Below are 18,726 nucleotides of genomic sequence, written 5' to 3' on the forward strand. Positions count from 1 at the left end.
GAGAAAAGATGAGTAAGTTTCTATCAGTAATATCTCTCAATGTGAATGGACAAAATGCCCCAATCAAAAGACACAGGGTAGGTGAATGGATAAGAAAACATGACCCACACATATGCTGCCTACAAGAAACCCACCTTCGAGCAAGACACCTACCCAGATTGAAAGTAAAGAGATGGAAAAAAAAATATTCCAAGCAATTGGGCAAGAGAAAAGGGCCAGGGTTGCCATACTTTTATCAGACAAAATAGATTTCAAAACAAAGGCCATCAAAAGAGACCCAGAGGGGTACTTGATAATACTTAAAGGAAGAATCTATCAAGAAGACATAAACATTGTAAATTTATATGCTCCCAATATAGGAGCCTCCAAGTTTATAAGGAAATTGTTGGATGACTTTAAAAAAGATATAGACAGCAACACACTGATAATAGGGAATTTCAACACCCCACTGTCAAAAATGGACAGATCTTCCAAACAAAACATTAACAAACATATTGTGGCGCTGAATGACACACTGAATCAAAGAGACTTAACTGACATATATAGAACCTTACATCCCAAAGAAGAAAAATACACATTCTTTTCAAATGCTCATGGAAATTTTTTAAAGATAGACCACATGATAGGTCACAAAGCAAACGTCAGCAAATTCAGGAAAATTGAAATAATACCACACTCTTTCTCGGAACACAATGGCTTGAAACTGGAAATCGATCTCAAAGAGAAACTTCAAAAACTTGCAAACTCATGGAGACTGAACAGTAGAGTATTGAACAATGAATGAGTCAGTAATGAGATAGGAGAAGATATCAAAAAATTTCTGGAAAGAAATGAAAATGAACAGACAACAGTCCGAAACCTATGGGACACAGCAAAGGAAGTCCTGAGAGGGAAGTTCATAGCAATACAGGCCTACCTCAAAATGAGAGAAACATTTCAAATAAAAGACATAACACTACAACTTCAATAACTGGAGAAACAACAACAAATAAATCCCAGAGCAAGTAGAAGGAAGGAAATAGTCAAGATTAGAGCAGAACTGAATGATATAAAGACGAAAAGACAATTCAAAGGATCGGCCAATCCAGAAGGTGGTTCTTTGAAAAGATAAATAAAATTGACAAGCCTTTAAGGAGACTCATCAAGACAAAAAGAGAGAGGACCCAAATGAATAATATCAGGAACGAAACAGGAGAAGTAACAACTGATACCCCAGAAATACAAAGGATTGTCAGAAACTACTATGAACAATTATATGCCAAGAAATTTGGAAACCTTGATGAAATGGACAAATTTTTTGAAAAGTATAATCTTCCAACACTGAAGGAGGAAGAAACAGAAAGCTTGAACTGACCGATAACAGCTGGGGAAGTTGAAGCAGTAATGAAGAAACTCCCGGCACACAAAAGCCCATTGCCGGAGTCTCACAGGAGAATTTTACAAAACATTTAAGGAAGAGCTAACCCCTGTCCTTCTCAGACTATTCCAAAAAATCCAAGAGGTGGGAAGACTCCCAGACTCTTTTTAGGAATCCAGCATCACCCTAATCCCACAACCAGATAAAGACCCTACAAAGAAAGAAAACTACAGGCGTATTTCTCTGATGAACATAGACGCTAAAATCCTCAACAGAATATTGGCAAACTACATCAAGCAATACATTCAAAAGATTATCCACCACGATCAAGTGGGATTCATCCCAGGCATGCAGGGATGGTCAATATATCCAAATCAGTAAACGTGATACATCACATAAATTGAAGAAAATTCACATGATCATCTCGATACACGCAGAAAAAGCATTCGATAACGTACAGCACCCATTTATCATCAAAACACTCAGCAAAATTTGAATAAATGGGGCATTTCTCAACGTATTAAGGCTAGATATGAAAAACCTACAGCCAACATCATACTCAATGGGCAGAAACTGAAAGCTTTTCCACTAAGATCGGGAACACGACAAGGATGTCCGCTCTCACCGCTTCTTTTCAACATCGTATTGGAGGTCCTAGCCACAGTGGTCAGACAAGAGAAAGAGATAAGAGGCATCCACCAAATAGGAAAGGAGGAAGTAAAGCTATCATTGTTTTCAGATGACATGATAGTGTACATAGAGAACCCCGTAGACTCTACCCCAAAACTCCTCAACCTAATAAGTGAATTTGGCAAGAACAGCAGGATACAGAGTCAACATTCAGAAATCAAAGGCATTTTTGTACACCAGCAATGCAATAGAAGAAGAAGAAATCAGAAAAAAAAAATGCCATTCGATATAGCCAGAAGGAAAATAAAGTACCTAGGAATAAATTTAACCAAAGACGTAAAAGACCTGTATGCAGAAAACTATACAACATTGAGGAAAGAAAGTAAGGAAGACACAAATAAATGGAAGTGTATACCGTATTCATGGATTGGAAGAATTAATGTCATCAAAATGTCCATACTACCCAAAGCAATTTATAGATTCAACGCAATCCTTATTAAGATACCAATGACGTATTTCACAGAAATAGAACAGACATTTCAAAAATTTATATGGAACCATAAATGACCCCGAATAGTTGCAGCAATCTTGAGAAAGAAAAGCAAAGTAGAAGGGATCACAATACCGGACATCAAACTCTACTACAAAGCCACTCTACTCAAAACAATCTGGTACTGGCACAAGAACAGATCCATAGACCAGTGCAACATAATAGAAAGCCCAGAAATAAGCCCAGGTCTCTATGGACATCTAATATTTGACAAAGGGAGCAGAAGCATAAAATGGAGACATAATAGCCTCTTCAACAAATGGTGTTGGGAGAGCTGGACGGCTACATGCAAAAAATTGAAATTGGATCATCAGCTGACACCATACACAAAAATAAACTCAAGATGGTTAAAAGACTTAAATATAAGTCACAACACTGTCAAAGTCCTAGGGGCGAACATTAACAGGAAACTCTCAGATATCCCACGCAACAACATTTTCACCGATATGTCTCCTAAAGCAAGGGACATAAAGGAAAGAATAAACAAGTGGGACCTCATCAAAATAAGAAGCTTTTGCACGGCTAAAGTAAACATCAGCAAAATGAAAAGGGAGCGAACCCTATGGGAAAAGATATTTGCTAATGATACATCAGATAGAGGTTTGATCTCCAAGATATATAAAGAACTCACTCTACTCCACTCCTAAAAGACAAATGATCCAATCAAAAAATGGGCAAAGGACCTTTTTTTGGGCAGATGGTTTTCCAAGGAGGAGATACAGAGGGCCCTAGGCATTTGAGAGGATGCTCAGCATCACTAGCCATCAGAGATATGCAGATCAAAACCACCATGAGGTACCACCTCACAGCGGTCAGAATGGCCATCATAAACAGATCCACAAACAGGTGCTGGCGAGGCTGTGGAGAAAAGGAAACCGTAGTCCACTGTTGGGGGGAATGCAGACTGGTGCAGCCACTGTGGAAAGCAGTGTGGAATTTCCTCAAAAAGCTGAAAATGGAACTGCCTGTTGATCCACTGATTCCCCCGCTGGGACTATACCCTAAGTATTCCAAAACGCCAATACAAAAGAACCAATGCACCCCAATGTTCATAGCAGCACAATTGACGATAGCCAAGTGTTGGAAGCAACCTAAATGCACATCAGTAGATGAATGGATCAAAAAATAATGGTACATATATGCAATGGAGTACTACGCAGCAGAAAGAAGAAAAGAACTATTAAACTTCGCGACAGCATGGATGGAACTGGAGAGCATTATGCTAAGTGAAATTAGCCCGGGGGTGAAAGAGTAATATCATATGATCTCATCTATAAGTGGAACCTAACCAACAATACAAAGATGCAAGGAAAGTAAGACCAGCAACACTGAAAGGAAAAGAAATCAACAGAGACCGGAGGGAAGGAGGGGGGGACGGGGAAATGTAAGGGAAGGAGAAAGTCAAGGAACATATAGGAAGGACTCATGGAGAAACCAAAGGGGAAGAGCTGAGGGAGGGAAGGGGGGGGCAAGGGAAAGTGGTGGGGTTAGGAAGAGACAAAAGTATTTGAAAAAATAAAGAATAAACAAATAAGTAAATAAGATATGAGAGCAAAAAAAAAAAATAATAGTACTCTATTCTCTTTGTATTCAAGTTTCCCTCAAAGTTAGCCTGGCATAGTTGCACTATGTTTCCAACTCCTCAGTGCTTTTAACGTGATTTATTCAGAGTTTTTTCAGCCAATGGTGTGATCTAACTGACTGACTACCTATCCTGCCCTTTTGGGAAACTGCTCATACATTTTTATTGTATGAAGTTATACATTAGTGTTTAACAATTATCATATTTGCCTTTAGGAATTTACAATGCAGAACGATCAAGGGAATGTAGTCCCACAAGTCCTTATTTGTTTTAAGAGATTAACAACCATATGGAAGACTTATCTAGTGTAGACTTTTGGGGGAATAAAGGTCTGAGTCTTTTGATACATTGTCCCATTAACATTATGAAATTGAAGAACCCATCTATCTTGACACCGCTTTCCTCATGGAGTAACTTCAATTGGCCAGTAAGTTGCATCCTGGCCTTAAAAACAACCACCAAAGCAAAACTTCTCTTAGCTGGTTTCTCAAACCCTTCCTCCTGGTCCTGACCTGCCCTGTAGTGGTCAAGGCCCAGCCTCTTGAAGCTAGGGGAAGCTGTGGGAACAGCTGGCTATGATTCAGACTGTAGAGATAGCATTTGCAGCCTCTTCTCTTATGTCCTGATGCCTCAGCACTCCAACTTCTGTCTGAGACAAAGGCAGATTCCTGACCCTCGCTATGATTAAGTAAATAAGTTTGGGCCAGGTCTGTGGCTTTGTAACTTTTTAATAACAGCTAGATTTATGGCTCAGTGCTCAAGTAATGAAAACAATGGACTTGATTCTGAGAAGACAAATCAGTAACCCTAGGCACCACAGCTTTGAGGATAGGATTATGGTGATAGTGATACTTTAGAGGAAAAATTATTGGGGGATACCACATCCTGCACAGAGTCTCCCAGAGGGGTAGCTGCAGATAGAGGAAAATAAAATAAGTACTTCCAGACACTCACCATCTGCCAGGAAAAGAGGGTTGCGATTCCCTCTAGTGGAGAATGCCCTGAGCCCTTCTCTTGAAGTGGTTTTCATTGAGAACCATATGAGCAGGGATATACAGCATGCATGCTAAGCTCATCAATCAATGTCAAAAGGCTATGTTTACAGAAAACAGATGCAGATCATAGATAACAACTGAAAGAACACAAGAGATTAGCCTCAGGTCAGGGTCTGGTAGACAGGGTGGTGCCCATTAGGCCCTGAAACCTGGGAAACTGATCACATTCTGTGGTCAACCCCAAACATCAGTACTCATTAAGTCAAGGGAATTCTTAGCAAAGTGTTTCACAGGATTTAATGCATTCCTTTTCCAGGTCTAATTGTCCCAAGGAACCACTTGATCCAGTTTAGGGCTGTATCTGCCTTTAGTATTGTTTCACTGACCTGGCCACGTGGCTGGGCAGAGCAGCCAAGAGATAAGGAGACTTATTTCAGATAGAATGAGGGTTCCATCCATGACAAAGCCAAGGGGTGAGGGTCTTTTGCCCCTTCTCCTTGTCCCCCAAATCCTTCCCTGATGACCCGTCTGTGACTGTGCCTGCCTTAGGTTGCTCCTACCATCAAGGGGTCTTACCTGTCATTGACTAACCAGTCATCCTCCAGGGCTGAGCAGGGTGATGTGAAGGAGGCAGAGGCTGCGCCCCTTCCAGGGGGACAGGCTTTGTCTCCTCAGTGACCTATTTTCCCAACGCCTCCTTGCTCAGCACCAGCCTTGGGGCCCTCTTGCCTGCTGGCAGGACAGCTCCCAACAGAACAACATACCTACATTCACTGAAGACATGATTTTGGCATTAACATGCCTCTTAATATACACTTGAAGCTTGTTTAAATTATCCAAGATTAATCAAAAGTATAGAAATGCATTGTAAAAATTAAAAAAAAAAACTAAACTTAAAATCACAAGATTTTTTAAAGCATATTAAAATAGAGGTTATCTGTAATTCATTGAGTATTAACTCGTTGTTTTCACATATGTATAAGCAGTACGTTTTACCAAAGACAGAGGACTTTTTAAAAAAGTAATTAGTCCATTAAAATTAGTTCAATGTCTTTAGAAATAAATAGGCCAAAATACAAAGCTAGGCCTATTTATCCATGAATTAATTGAACCACAATTTTAATTTATCAGTGAAACCAAATTACTAGTCTCCTATAAAATAATTATTTGTGTTTGTATAGTGTTTCATGATTTATAAAGTACTTACCAACCCAACATTTTATTTAATCATCTTAACAGCCCTGGAATGTAAATCTTATCACCATTTTACAGATTAAATAACAAACTCAAAGCTCATTTAGAATACAGGTCCTCCTAAGTTCACAGAGGTCTTCAGTGGCAACTAAGTCTCAAATTCAGTTTGATTTACAGTCCAGTGCTTCTCCCACTAAATTAATAACTTACATTGTTCTCATCATTGTAGAATCATTGCTAATGCCCTCTTAAGACAAAGACCATATGGGCAGATGAACAATTGAAAAGGGTAGTTCATGTATTTTCAGTTGAGGTTTTTCAACAGAAAGACTCCCTCATGATGAAATCATAGCAATGCCTACAAAATTTTAGCCAAGTCTAAATAAACAATGTTTTAACTCTTTAATAAAGGAATTTCACTTTCTAATAAAAAGATTTTTCCCTCTTTACAAATGGAGTTAAGTCCTAACAAAGTCACATCTAAATAAACTGTTAAATTGTTTTTCTCATCCTTCAATATAAGAAAAAAGTTGTTTTTCTTAGCCAAATTCACAGAGGCGGTCTACATATTTTAAGAATTTTCATTTATTGCTACATCAATTTTCACCATTAATTTATGACTGAAACCTTGAACAAGCTGCAATAAATTGTGGCTGAGATGAAATTCAGCAAGATCTTTAGAAGCACAATAATGAAGACAATATGCATTTGAGGGACCTGTGAAGTATGAATGAATGTCACCTGCCCTATTAATTCTGTTTGTATTAAATTTATAGTAATTCTGACTAAAATTATTTAAGACTTTCAGTTGATATAATTCCTAGTCATTCGTGCTTAAGATATCATACCATTGTTGAGGAAATATGAAAACATTATGTAAATATTGATCTGTAAACAAAATATATTTGCATGAGCTGTCTCAATGCAGTTAATAATTCTGTCAAATCAAAGCATTTCTGTTTTTTTCTACAAACTATAACCTTCACAAATGATTTATTCTCTATCTCAATATATTCGTTTAATAATTAGAGACATTTGTAAATTAAAAGTTAACAGTACAATACATATTCCAAGTTAGGCTAAAGAGACTATTTTTTCTAAATGGCATTGAAACAAATCATTAGCATGCTACAGTACTTGTCTAACTCTTTTATATTCATTAATTATTCAGGATCAATTCTGTGAAAATCCAGAGAATGTTTATGATGATGAGTAAGATAAACAGCTGTTCTAAGATATAAGAAATGTTCATGAATTTACCATGTATGGAATTATACTATAAAAAGCTTGACTGCTAGAAATGTCTGATTTTTTTAAAGAATATAACTACGAAATATAGGTGGAGAATGTACATTAACATTTACCCATTAAAACTCAATGGGATAAATGGTCATGAAAAGAGACTTGACTTGGGGTGGTAAATACACAATACAATATTGCAGGTGATGTATTGTAGAATTGTATACCTGAAACCTATATAATTTTATAAAGCAATGTCTCCCCAATAAATTTAATAAAAATAAATTTAAAAACTCAATTACAGTTTTCTAAATTATTAAGATGTATTACTTATGCAAGGTTATATGCAAATATTCAAATGCTTTTTATTTGCAAATACTTTAAGTAATATATATATATATATATATATATATATATATATATATTACTTATTTCACATGCACTGTTGCATCTGGTCCTCTCAGCAATCCTGGGAGATAGATGCAGCTGTTAGTGCCCATTATAAAGGCAGAGAAGACATGCCCATGTTTAGAAACCCAACAGAGAAAGTGCCAAGTATTTTCTGAGTACTAGATACTGAGGATATAATGAACAAGAACATAATCAGAAAGCTTATAATCTAACCAAGAAGATAATCAAACAAACATTAAGAATGAGTTGTGGTTAGTATTCTGATGGAAAAATCAAGGATGCTATGGAAGCTGATAATAAGGCAACCTACCTTAGTGTTAGAGGAGTCAGGGAAAATGTCCTTGAAAGAAGAAATATTTGGCAGGCACAAAAACAAGAGATGCTCAGTGTTTTATGTTTTATTGTGAAGACTATAAAAAATGGGGCAGGGTGTGGGGGGTGAGGGGAAATGCTGGAAACATAGCTCTGGGATAGACAAAAAATTTGTATTAAAATTAAAATAGTATTCATTAACCACTTAATGGAGATTAGGAATTGTGGTGAATGTATTTCTGCAATCTGTATTTTATTTAATCTTTATATCAATGCTAGAACTCTGTTACTAAAGGTGTTGATATGGGTATAAGTGTTATCATTATTATTATTACTATTAGTGGTAGTAGTGGTAGTGTTTGACCTAAATGTGTAAGGAAATAAATACTTGATGACTACTTAAATACATTATAACAGGTCACTAAACAGCAAACATGGTAATATCACTTTTTCTATAAAATGATGAAAAAAATGTCAAACAGGATCTAAAAGACATACATCCAAGTGCTAACAGTAATTTGTTCTGGATAGGAGAATTATGAGCACTTTCTGAACTTGTATTTGCTTGTGTACATGCATGTATATGCATGTACATACATAAGTATGCATGCATGTGTATATATATATACAATAAACATGTATTGTTTTTATAGTAAGAATATATAATAAACTAAAATAAAATTATTCTTGGACATTTCAGCTTTTTCCAACTTGTCCCTTTCATAAAAACCAAAGACAATTGAATGAAAACTAATTGTAAATAAAAATTAAATATGGAGAAAACGCCCTGGAGAAAAAAATGGAGCCCAAATATATGGTGACAGAAGGAGACTAGACTTTGGGTGTAAACACACAATGCAATATATGGATAATATGCTGTAGAATAGTACACTTGAAACTTACGTAATGTAATTAACTAATGTTACCCCCAAAATTAATTTAAAAATGGATAAGAATGCTTAAAGAGGTATAGAGGGTCATAAGACAGCCAATGTTGCACCCAGATGGCCAATTCCCAAAAAAGTAATTATGGTTATTGTTATGGATGGAATTGTGTCTCCTCCAAAACCATGTGTTGAAGCAATAACCCCCAATTTGACAGTATTTAGAGATAAGCCCTTTAAGGAGGTAATTGAGGTTAAATAAGGCCCTAAGGGTAGGGTCCTAACCCAATCTAACTGGTGTCTTTAGAAGAAGAGAAAGAGACACCAGTGATACATACACAGAAAGGAAAGGCCATATGAGGACACACCAAGAAGACAGCCATGTACAGGCCAAGAAAAGAGGCCTCGGGAGAAAACAAATCTACTGACATCTTGATTTTGGTCTTAGAGCCTCCAGAATGGTGAGAAAATAAATTTTTATTGTTTAAGCCCCCCAGTATGTGGTATTTTGTTATACTGGTATGAGCAGAACGATACTGTTATTTATTTTCAACCATATCATTATATTGACCAACTTGCTCTCAGAAAAAAAGAAAAACACACGCACAAAAACACTTTTTATTTTGGGGAATGTTTTGCTTATTTGTTTGCTTTGGGTTTGTATTTTCTATTGAGAAGAGGGTGGGTATTCTGCTCTAAGCTTTAGCTGAGTGTGATCCCACTGGTGCAGGTGTGGGAGCAAAGGGAGCCAAACTTATGTCCAAGACAAGATAGCATAGTAAAGCAAGGGACCATCAGATCCTGACTGGCACTAAGGTCAGGAAATGATAGGTGGTCATTGGCAAGAATCAGACCTGAGTCTTATATAAGAGGCACAGGGTGAAGAGCAAAGGTTGGGAAGGTGAAGTTTGGTGAGATCACCTGAAGCAACAGCCTACATAGGGGAAATTTTATAAGGAATCAGCTGTTGCTCTGGCCAAGTAGCCTAGTTTATTAGAGCATCATCCCGATATTCCAAGGTTGCAGGTTCAATCCCTGATCAGGGTACATACAAGGGTCAACCAACAAATGCATAAATAAGTAGAACAACAAAAATTGATCTCTCTCTCCCTATCTCATTCTCTTTCTTTCTCTTTCTCTCTATTCCTTTCTCTCTAAAATCAATTTTAAAAATTTAAAAATTATAAAATAAAACAATAAATAATCAGAAACCATCATCAAAATGAAAGTGAACTGACTCTATGGGAGAGCAGATTTGCCAATCATATATCGGAAAAGAGTTTAATCTCCAAAAGGACCTGAACAGACATTTGTCCAAGAAGCAAATATAGAAATAAAATTACTGGATCATGTTTTAAAATATATTTTATTTTATTATATTAATTGGGATGACATTGGCTGATAAGATTATATAAGTTTAAGTGTATGATTCTATAGTACTTCTGTATATTGCATTGTGTGCCCCCACTGAAAACCAAGTCTCCTTCTATCACTCTATATTGACCCCCTTTACCCTCTTCAACTTCCCTCCCCAACCCCTTCCCTCTGGTAACCACCATACTGTTGTCTGTGTCTGTGAGTTTTATTATTTATTTTGTTTATTTATTCATTGCTTTCTGTTTTATATCCCACATATGAGTGAAATATATATGGCTCTCATCTTTTTCCATCTGACTTATTTCACTTAGCATGATACCCACAAGATCCATCCATGTTGTCACAAATGGCAGTATTTTATCTTTTTATTGGCTGAGCAGTATTCCACAGTATATATGTATCACATCTTATGCTATCATCCATTGAAAGACATTTAGGTTGTTTCCATGACATGAACAATGCTGCAGTGAACATAGGGGCACATACATCTTTACAAATAAATGTTTTCAAAATTTTTAGGTAGATACTCAGAAGAAGGATTACTAGGTCATATGGTAGCTCTATATTTTTTGATGAATCTCCATACTGTTTTTGATAGAGGCTGTGCCAGTATACATTCTTTTGAGCAGTGTATAAGGGTTCATTTTTCTCCACAACCTCTCCAACATTTGTCATTTCTTGTCTTGTTGATAATAGCCATCCTAACAGGTATGAGGTGGTATCTCATTGTATTTACATTTCCCTTATAGCTACTGAAGCTGAGCATCTTTTCATATGTCTGTTGGTCATTAGGGATCAAAAGTCATTTTTATAGTTTATTTTTTATTGTATTTATTTCTTTTATACCCTCTATCTCCCTTATGCCCTCTTCCACCTTCACCCACCCCCTCCCCCGCAAATCACCACACCATTGTCAGTGTCCATGAGTCTTTTTCCTTTTGGGCTCAATCCCTCCCCCGCAGCCCCCCTCCACTGTCAACCCACTCTCTATTAATATTATATTGTCGTTTTGCTCCAAATTGATTGGACTAAATATTCACTCACAATGTGTAAGTGTTCTCATTCCCCCACTTTATTACTAACATTGTGTATTTCACTTCATCTTTGCAAATTTGATGAGCAAATATCGTCATCATTCTTTTAATTTGATTTTTTGATGACTAGTAAAATTTAAATATATGCACTGATCATTTTTATCTATTTCATATACTGTCTTTTAATACCATTAGATAACTTTTCATTTATTTGTTATATTTTATCTGCATGTATTCAAGTTTATTTAAGGCATAAACATAACCATATCATACACAGCTTGAGTTTTAATGATGTTTTCCTCTATTTTCTTCTGTTTCTGATTTTGCTTGACGTACTCCTATATCATCTTCAGTCAATAACCTATGTTTACAACTTAACATGTATTCCTCCAGAGTCTTCTTCATACTCATATAATTAAGCACAATAAAAGAGAGGAAAAGGCAAACAAAATGTGTGTGAGAGGTGTGTGTGTGAGTGTGTGCATATAGGAGCAATGGAAGAGGACAGGAGTAGGGGAGAGGGAGAAAGAGAATGGTTAAGAACATGAATACCTGGAGCCAAATGTCTATGTTGAAATAGCATTTCTGCCCTTTACTTGCAATATGAACTTGGACAAGTGACTTTACCTCTCTATACCTCAGTTTCCTCATTTGTAAAATATGCATCATAACACCTACCTAACTAAATTAATACATGTAAATTCCTTAAAAATGACCTGGCACATTGTATATGTTATGTAAATATTAACTATCTCCTAAAAGAGGGTTTGGGGTCATGATTTCTTTTACATATATGGTATTATACTATATAAAACTTTCTAGAAGAAAGATCTTATTTTCCATTTCATTAAATCTTAAAATGTCTAATTGTAAGATGCATTATTACTTTGTTATTCTATGTACCACTGAGAAAGAAAAAGCACTTCCTGTTATATATGTCACAATGCTTTCTCATCACTTAGAATTATTTTATCATTATTTAAACAGTTCTTTAGACATATTTACACATAGAACTTTACCATGTATTATTTTTGTGCATATGTTCTTCAAAACTATAAAAAATGAACTCGGTTACAGTATTTATTAAAAAATACTTTCTCATATGAGTCCAGTTATTTTTTATTAATTTTTGCCACTTGGTTTTTAATTTTTTAATTTTTAATTATGGTCTACATTTAATATTATTCTGTATCAGTTTCAGGTGTACAATGAAATGGTTAGAAAATCACGTTCTTTATAAAGTGGTCCCCTGGCTGTTTTAAGTATCTACCTGGCTCCATACATAGTTATCATGACACTATTGAGTACATTCCCCATGCTGTAATCTACATATCTGAGATTATTCTGGAACTACCAATTTGTACTTCTCAATCTCTTTACCTTTTTCACCCAGTCCCCCAACAGCCCCCGCCCCTGACAGCTTTCAGTCTGTTCTCTGTATCTGTGAATCTGTTTCTATTTTTGTTTATTTTGTCTATTAGTTTGCACATATAAATGAAATCATATGGTATTATTCTTTTTCTGTCTGACTTATTTCACTTAGCATAATAAACTCCAGGTCCATCCATACTGTCACAAATGGTAAGATTTTATTCTTTGTTTATAGCCAAGTAGTATTCCATTGTGTACTTGTACCACAGCTTTTTTTTTTTTAAATCTATTTATCTATTGATCGTGCAATTCTTCTGCACACTTCTAAGAGTCATCATCATCCATGTTTTTGCACACAATATTGTTTTCTGTGTTATCAAGAATATCAGTTGTGAGGCATTTCTTTAAAAAGAACTCCTCTGTCATCACCAGGATTTTATTTGAAGCTAATGACACCCAGTGTGCAATTTTTAATGCTGAAATTTTTTAGAGCATATCAGAAAATATTGATACAAGCTTTTCAAAAAACAATCGGGGCTCATATATTTTCTCCAATGATTTTTTTGAGTGAAACACTGAGGAATTATAATTATCCAGTCATGTTTCCTGCAGCAACAAACATATTCGTGCATGTGCAGCAGGAGTAACCATGGCATGACTGTTACCTAGCCCACAGTGACTGTAGAATGTCATAAATTTTAATGCACATTCAAATTTTAGAAATGAAAAACCAAGAGAAAAGGATGTTTTTGAACTAATAAATATGGTAACACATTATTTTTATTTAAAAAAACCCTGTCAGTCAGTGAGCTGAAAATATTTACATTTTTAAGGGAACACTTATTTTTGTTTTTGCTTTTGTTATGTCCTCTGCCATTTTTTCTATTGAAGCATTTTTTTCTTCTCATTGTATAATAGTTCTTATGTGTAATAGATATTAACTTTTTGTCATCCTCAGTACCAGAATTTTCCCAAATGTAGAATGTGTTGACTTATTGGATCTTTACCCATACCAAATATATTCATTTTTATAAAGTCAAATGCTTTTTCTTTTTAAACATAACTTCAAGTTCCCCTGCTTTGCTGATGTCTCTTCTGTTCCTAAGTTGTAAATATAGTCTCCTTATTTTTCTTTCAGGATTTTTATTTCTATTTGTTTACACTTAGTGTTTAACCCACCTGCTTTTCTAGTGTTGTTCTTTTTTTAATAATATGAGATAGTAGTCCAACTTTATTTTCCTCCATATGGATAGGCATTTGTCCCAGAACCATATATTAAATATTTAATCTTTTCCCACTGAATTTGAAATACTGTCTTTGTAATATATCAACTGCTCATATATGCTGGGATCTATTTCTTGATACATTTTATTCTTCCATTTATCTAGAATTTATTCTTGTGCAAATGGTTATCCATATGCTTAGAGTGATTTATTGGACTAATATTCATTCATCTTTCAGTTTTGGCACCAGCATCACCCTGTTCAATGTCTGCAGCTCTATACTAAGTTTTTATATCTGGTAGACAAGTCACCTCCTGCCAATCTTTTACTCCTTTTTTTAAAATAAATAAGATAATTATTTTTTAATATATATTTTTAAAGATTTTATTTATTTATTTTTAGACAGAGGAGAAGGGAGGGAGAAAGACAGGGAAAGAAACATCAATGTGCTGTTGTATCTCACGCGCCCCCTGCTGGGGACCTTGTCTGCAACCCAGACATATGCCCTGGGCTGGGAATCCAATCAGCGACCTTTTGGTTCACAGACAGGCGCTCAATCCACTGAGTCGCACTAGCTAGAGCCCATCTTTTACTCCTCTTTATCAGAATTTATTTGATCATCCTTTCATGTTTATCCTTTCAGATGAACTCTAAGATGCTCTGGTCATGTCACATCTCTCTCCCCATACACATAGATACTAAACAAATAAATAAAATCCTGTGATATTTTTTGGGGGGGTCAGGGAATTTATTTGTTTTTTGTTTTATTTTTTCAATTACAGTTTACATTCAACCCTATGTGTTGTGGTTTTGATTGAGAAAGTGTTGCTTAGCTCAATCTCTCCATAAAGATGTACTTTCTATAATGTGTTTCTCCATTTACTGAAGTCTTATTTTATGTCTTTAATAGAGTTTTGTAATTATCTTAATTTATACATGCATATTTTTGTTAATTTCATTATTTTGTATTTTATATTTTTCTTAGTATTGTAGTTTTCATTTTATTATCAAATGGATTGTTGACATATAAGAAATACATTGATTTTAGTATATTAATGTCATAGTTTTATACAGATACTCAACTTACGATGGGGTTACATCCCAATAAACCCACTATAAGTTGAAAATATCATAAGTCAAAGATGCATTTAATTCACCTAATCTGTTGAACTCATAGCTTAGTCTAGCCTACCTTAAACGTACGCAAAACATTTATGTTGGCCTACGGTTGGGCAAAATAACCTAACCAAATCTTATTTTATAAGATAATGCTGACTATCTCATGTAATTTATGTAATTATGATTTGTTGCCTTCATGCTGGGCAATTATCTTGAGTTTCATTTAAAGAGCAATTGCCTTCCTCTTCTCCTCATCAGAAGCAGGAGAAATAGATGGGCATTTTGTAGAAATGATAGGATGTAAAAACACAAAACACAATATACAAAAACCACTGGCAACCCAGGAAGCTATAGAGTATTGGTTGTTTACTATTGTGAGAGAGTGTTGTACTATATATATTGCTAGCATGGGAAAATGGCAAAATTCAAAATTTGAAGTACCACTTCTACTAAATGGGTTTTGCTTTCACACCACCATAAAGTCAAAAAAATTGTAACTCAAACCACCATAAGTCTAGAATTGTCTATGCTTTATTTTCTAGGGGTTTTCAGATAAAGAATTACACCACTTACAAATAATAAGTTTTCCTATTTTTATTTATATTTGAATTGTATGTTTATATTTTATGACCTCATTGACAAACATATCCATATTATGTTAAATAATAGAGATAATGGTGATCAATCTTATTCTAAATTTTAATGGAAATATTTCTAGTTTTTCTTCATTAAGAATGATGTCAGTATTTGCTTTTTATCATGGGATGAAATTATATTTCAATTTCTATTTTACCAGGGGTTTTCTATGCAACTATCTGTTGAATTTCCCCTCCCCCCCAAAAAAGTGTGTTGAAAAATATTTCTCTTTTGATGTGTTGCTATGAATTATTATTAGTTTCTTAATATTGAGCCATCTATGCATTTATATTATAACACTTACTTAATCAGCAAATATTCTTTGTACATGTTGCTGGATTCAGTTTGCTTTGTCATTTAGAATTTTTGTACAATCTATACAATTGGTATTAGTTTTTATTTTTGTGCTGTAAAATTTTGGCAACAGATTTATACTAGTTTTATAAAATAATTTATGGAAGTGTTCTTTCTCTGTGATGTGTTATCTGGATGTTTGAAATAACTTATTATAAAATTGTTTTGGCAAGTCATTTCCACAAGGTGTTTCCTGTGACAATTCTCAATTATAATCAAAGCTTCTACCTCTACTTGGGTTGAATTCTACAATTAGTATTTCCCAAAATGCTCATCCATTATGTTGATATTTTATATTTTAATAGTTTTTAAAGCATATTTCTATTTGCAGTTTTACTATTTCTTTACTTTCAACTATTATATTGCTTTATTTCTCTTTTTCTTGTTTGACCTTTCTAAAAGTTTGTCCATTTTATTGCTGTCTCTGAAGAAATAGCTCTTGTAATTGTTTAACAATAAAACTGCATATTTTACCTAATAAATTTTTGTTCTTAATCCATTTATCCAATTTTTTTTTTACTTTTTATTTTCTTTCTCTCTTTTTGAGGGTAAGGAAGATTGCTCTTTTTTTCCAACCTCTTGATATAAATGTTATTTTCATCCTTTCCTGTTTAATAATAAATGCATTTAAAACCAGTAAGTTTTCTCTGTACATTTGGCCTGATGAAATCTGATAGTATTTTTTCACTGCAATACTTTCTAAATAGTGACTTCAGTGAAGCTTGATTTTCTCTCAGATACAATAATTATAAGAAAGTAATTTTTTCACAGACCCAAGATGGAAGAGAAGTAAGTGGAAGCTACACAAACCTCCTCCCAAGAACAAACAGGAATTACAACTAAATTATAGAAAAGCCATCCTGAATAACCAACTGAACACTATCTGTAGAGAAACCACAGACAGATGGAAGAAAACACATCACCACAACATGGCTGGTAGGGAGTGCAGTGGAGAAGTGAGAGGGTTGGCTAGGATTCCACAGGCAGCAGATGAAGTACTGGAGGGATATTTCAGCAGCCAGGGAGTTACCCTGAGAAGCATGGAGTCTAAATCCCAAGCTGAGCTCCCCAGCTTAGGGCACCAGATCTGGGAAAGGAACCCAAATAACATATGGCTATGAAAAGCAGCAGGGTTTCTGTGTGCCAGGAGAGAAGCCTGGAGATTCAGAGAGCCTCTTAAAGGGTCAATGCATAAAAGTCTGTTTGTAGACCATTACCCTGGGCTCTGGCAGAGGAATGGTAGAGTGGACTAGAGAGACTTCAGGAGAGTCTGGGGCTGGTAGCTCTGGGGAGAGAGCTGAAGGGTCAGACACCAGGATCCCTATGCTGAGTCATTCCGCATACTGCAGAAGCTATTTTTCTCAGGTAGAGTAATCCCCTCTAAGTAGCATCAGCCTGAGGGGAAAAAATAGTCCCATCTGCAGGAATTACTTTTCCCCTGTGTGGTCCTTAAGCCCTACTGCTGAGGGTACACCTGAAAGACTTTCATTCTTTAACCTTACAGAAAACCTGCAGGCAGAGGTGGATGGCTGGAAGCTCTGAGACCTCAGCTGACCTACCGATGGGCCTGATGTTGGTAAAAACTGGCCTTGGTACACAGCCTGGTTCTTTCTGCACACACACAGGTCCAACAGAGGGAGCACATGCTGTGGATCACTGATAGCTCCAAGCAGGTGGCCTAGGGCCAATCACAGGCAGGGTTTGTATTAGGCCTGTACCAGTCCTGCAGATCTACCTAATACATAGAAACAAATACAAAGAAACAGATCCCAAATGCGAAAAGAAGAATGTTATCCTGAAGAAGAACTAAATGAAATGGAGGCAAGCAATTTATCAGATAGGAAGTTTAGATTAATGATTATAAGGATACTCAGCGGCATGAAAAAAGACATAGAAACCATAAAAAAAGGACCAGTCAGAAATAAAGAATGCAATATCTGAAATAAATAATATATTGGGAAGAAAAAAACAACAGGTTGGATGAAGGAGAAGATCAAATTGGTGATTTGGAAGACACGGTAGGAAAAAACACCCAGTCAGAGCAGCTAAAAAAAAAATTTAAAAAAATGAGAAGAACTTAAGAAACTTTTTGGACAACATGAAGTATAACATAATCTGCATCATGGGAATACCAGAAGAAGCGAGTGAATAAGGGATCGAGAACCTAGCTGAAGAAATAATGACCAAAAACTTCCCTAATCTGGTGAAAGAAAAAGACACACTAGACCAGGAAGCTCAGAGTCCCAACAAGTTGGACCCAAAAAGGCCTACACCCAGATACATCATAATTAAAATGTCAAGGCTTAAAGAGAAGGAGAGATCCTAAAAGCTGCAGGGAAAAAAACAGGAAGTTACAAAAAAGTACCAGTTAAACTGTAATTTGATTTCTTAACAGAAACATTTCAGGCCAGAAGGGAGTGACGTGAAATATTTAAGTCTATGAAAAGCAAGGACCTGC

General features: G+C 35.5%; 1 pseudogene; it reads right to left on the minus strand.

Moving 5' to 3' along the window:
• The window catches only part of LOC129082160 (protein SET-like), a 120,597-nt pseudogene that overhangs the window by 16,693 nt on the left and 85,178 nt on the right, over positions 1–18,726 (minus strand).

The sequence above is a fragment of the Pteronotus mesoamericanus genome, unplaced genomic scaffold (assembly GCF_021234165.1).
Source record: "Pteronotus mesoamericanus isolate MK-2021 breed Mesoamerican mustached bat unplaced genomic scaffold, CSHL_Meso_final scaffold_12, whole genome shotgun sequence".
In the NCBI taxonomy this organism is placed as follows: domain Eukaryota; kingdom Metazoa; phylum Chordata; class Mammalia; order Chiroptera; family Mormoopidae; genus Pteronotus; species Pteronotus mesoamericanus.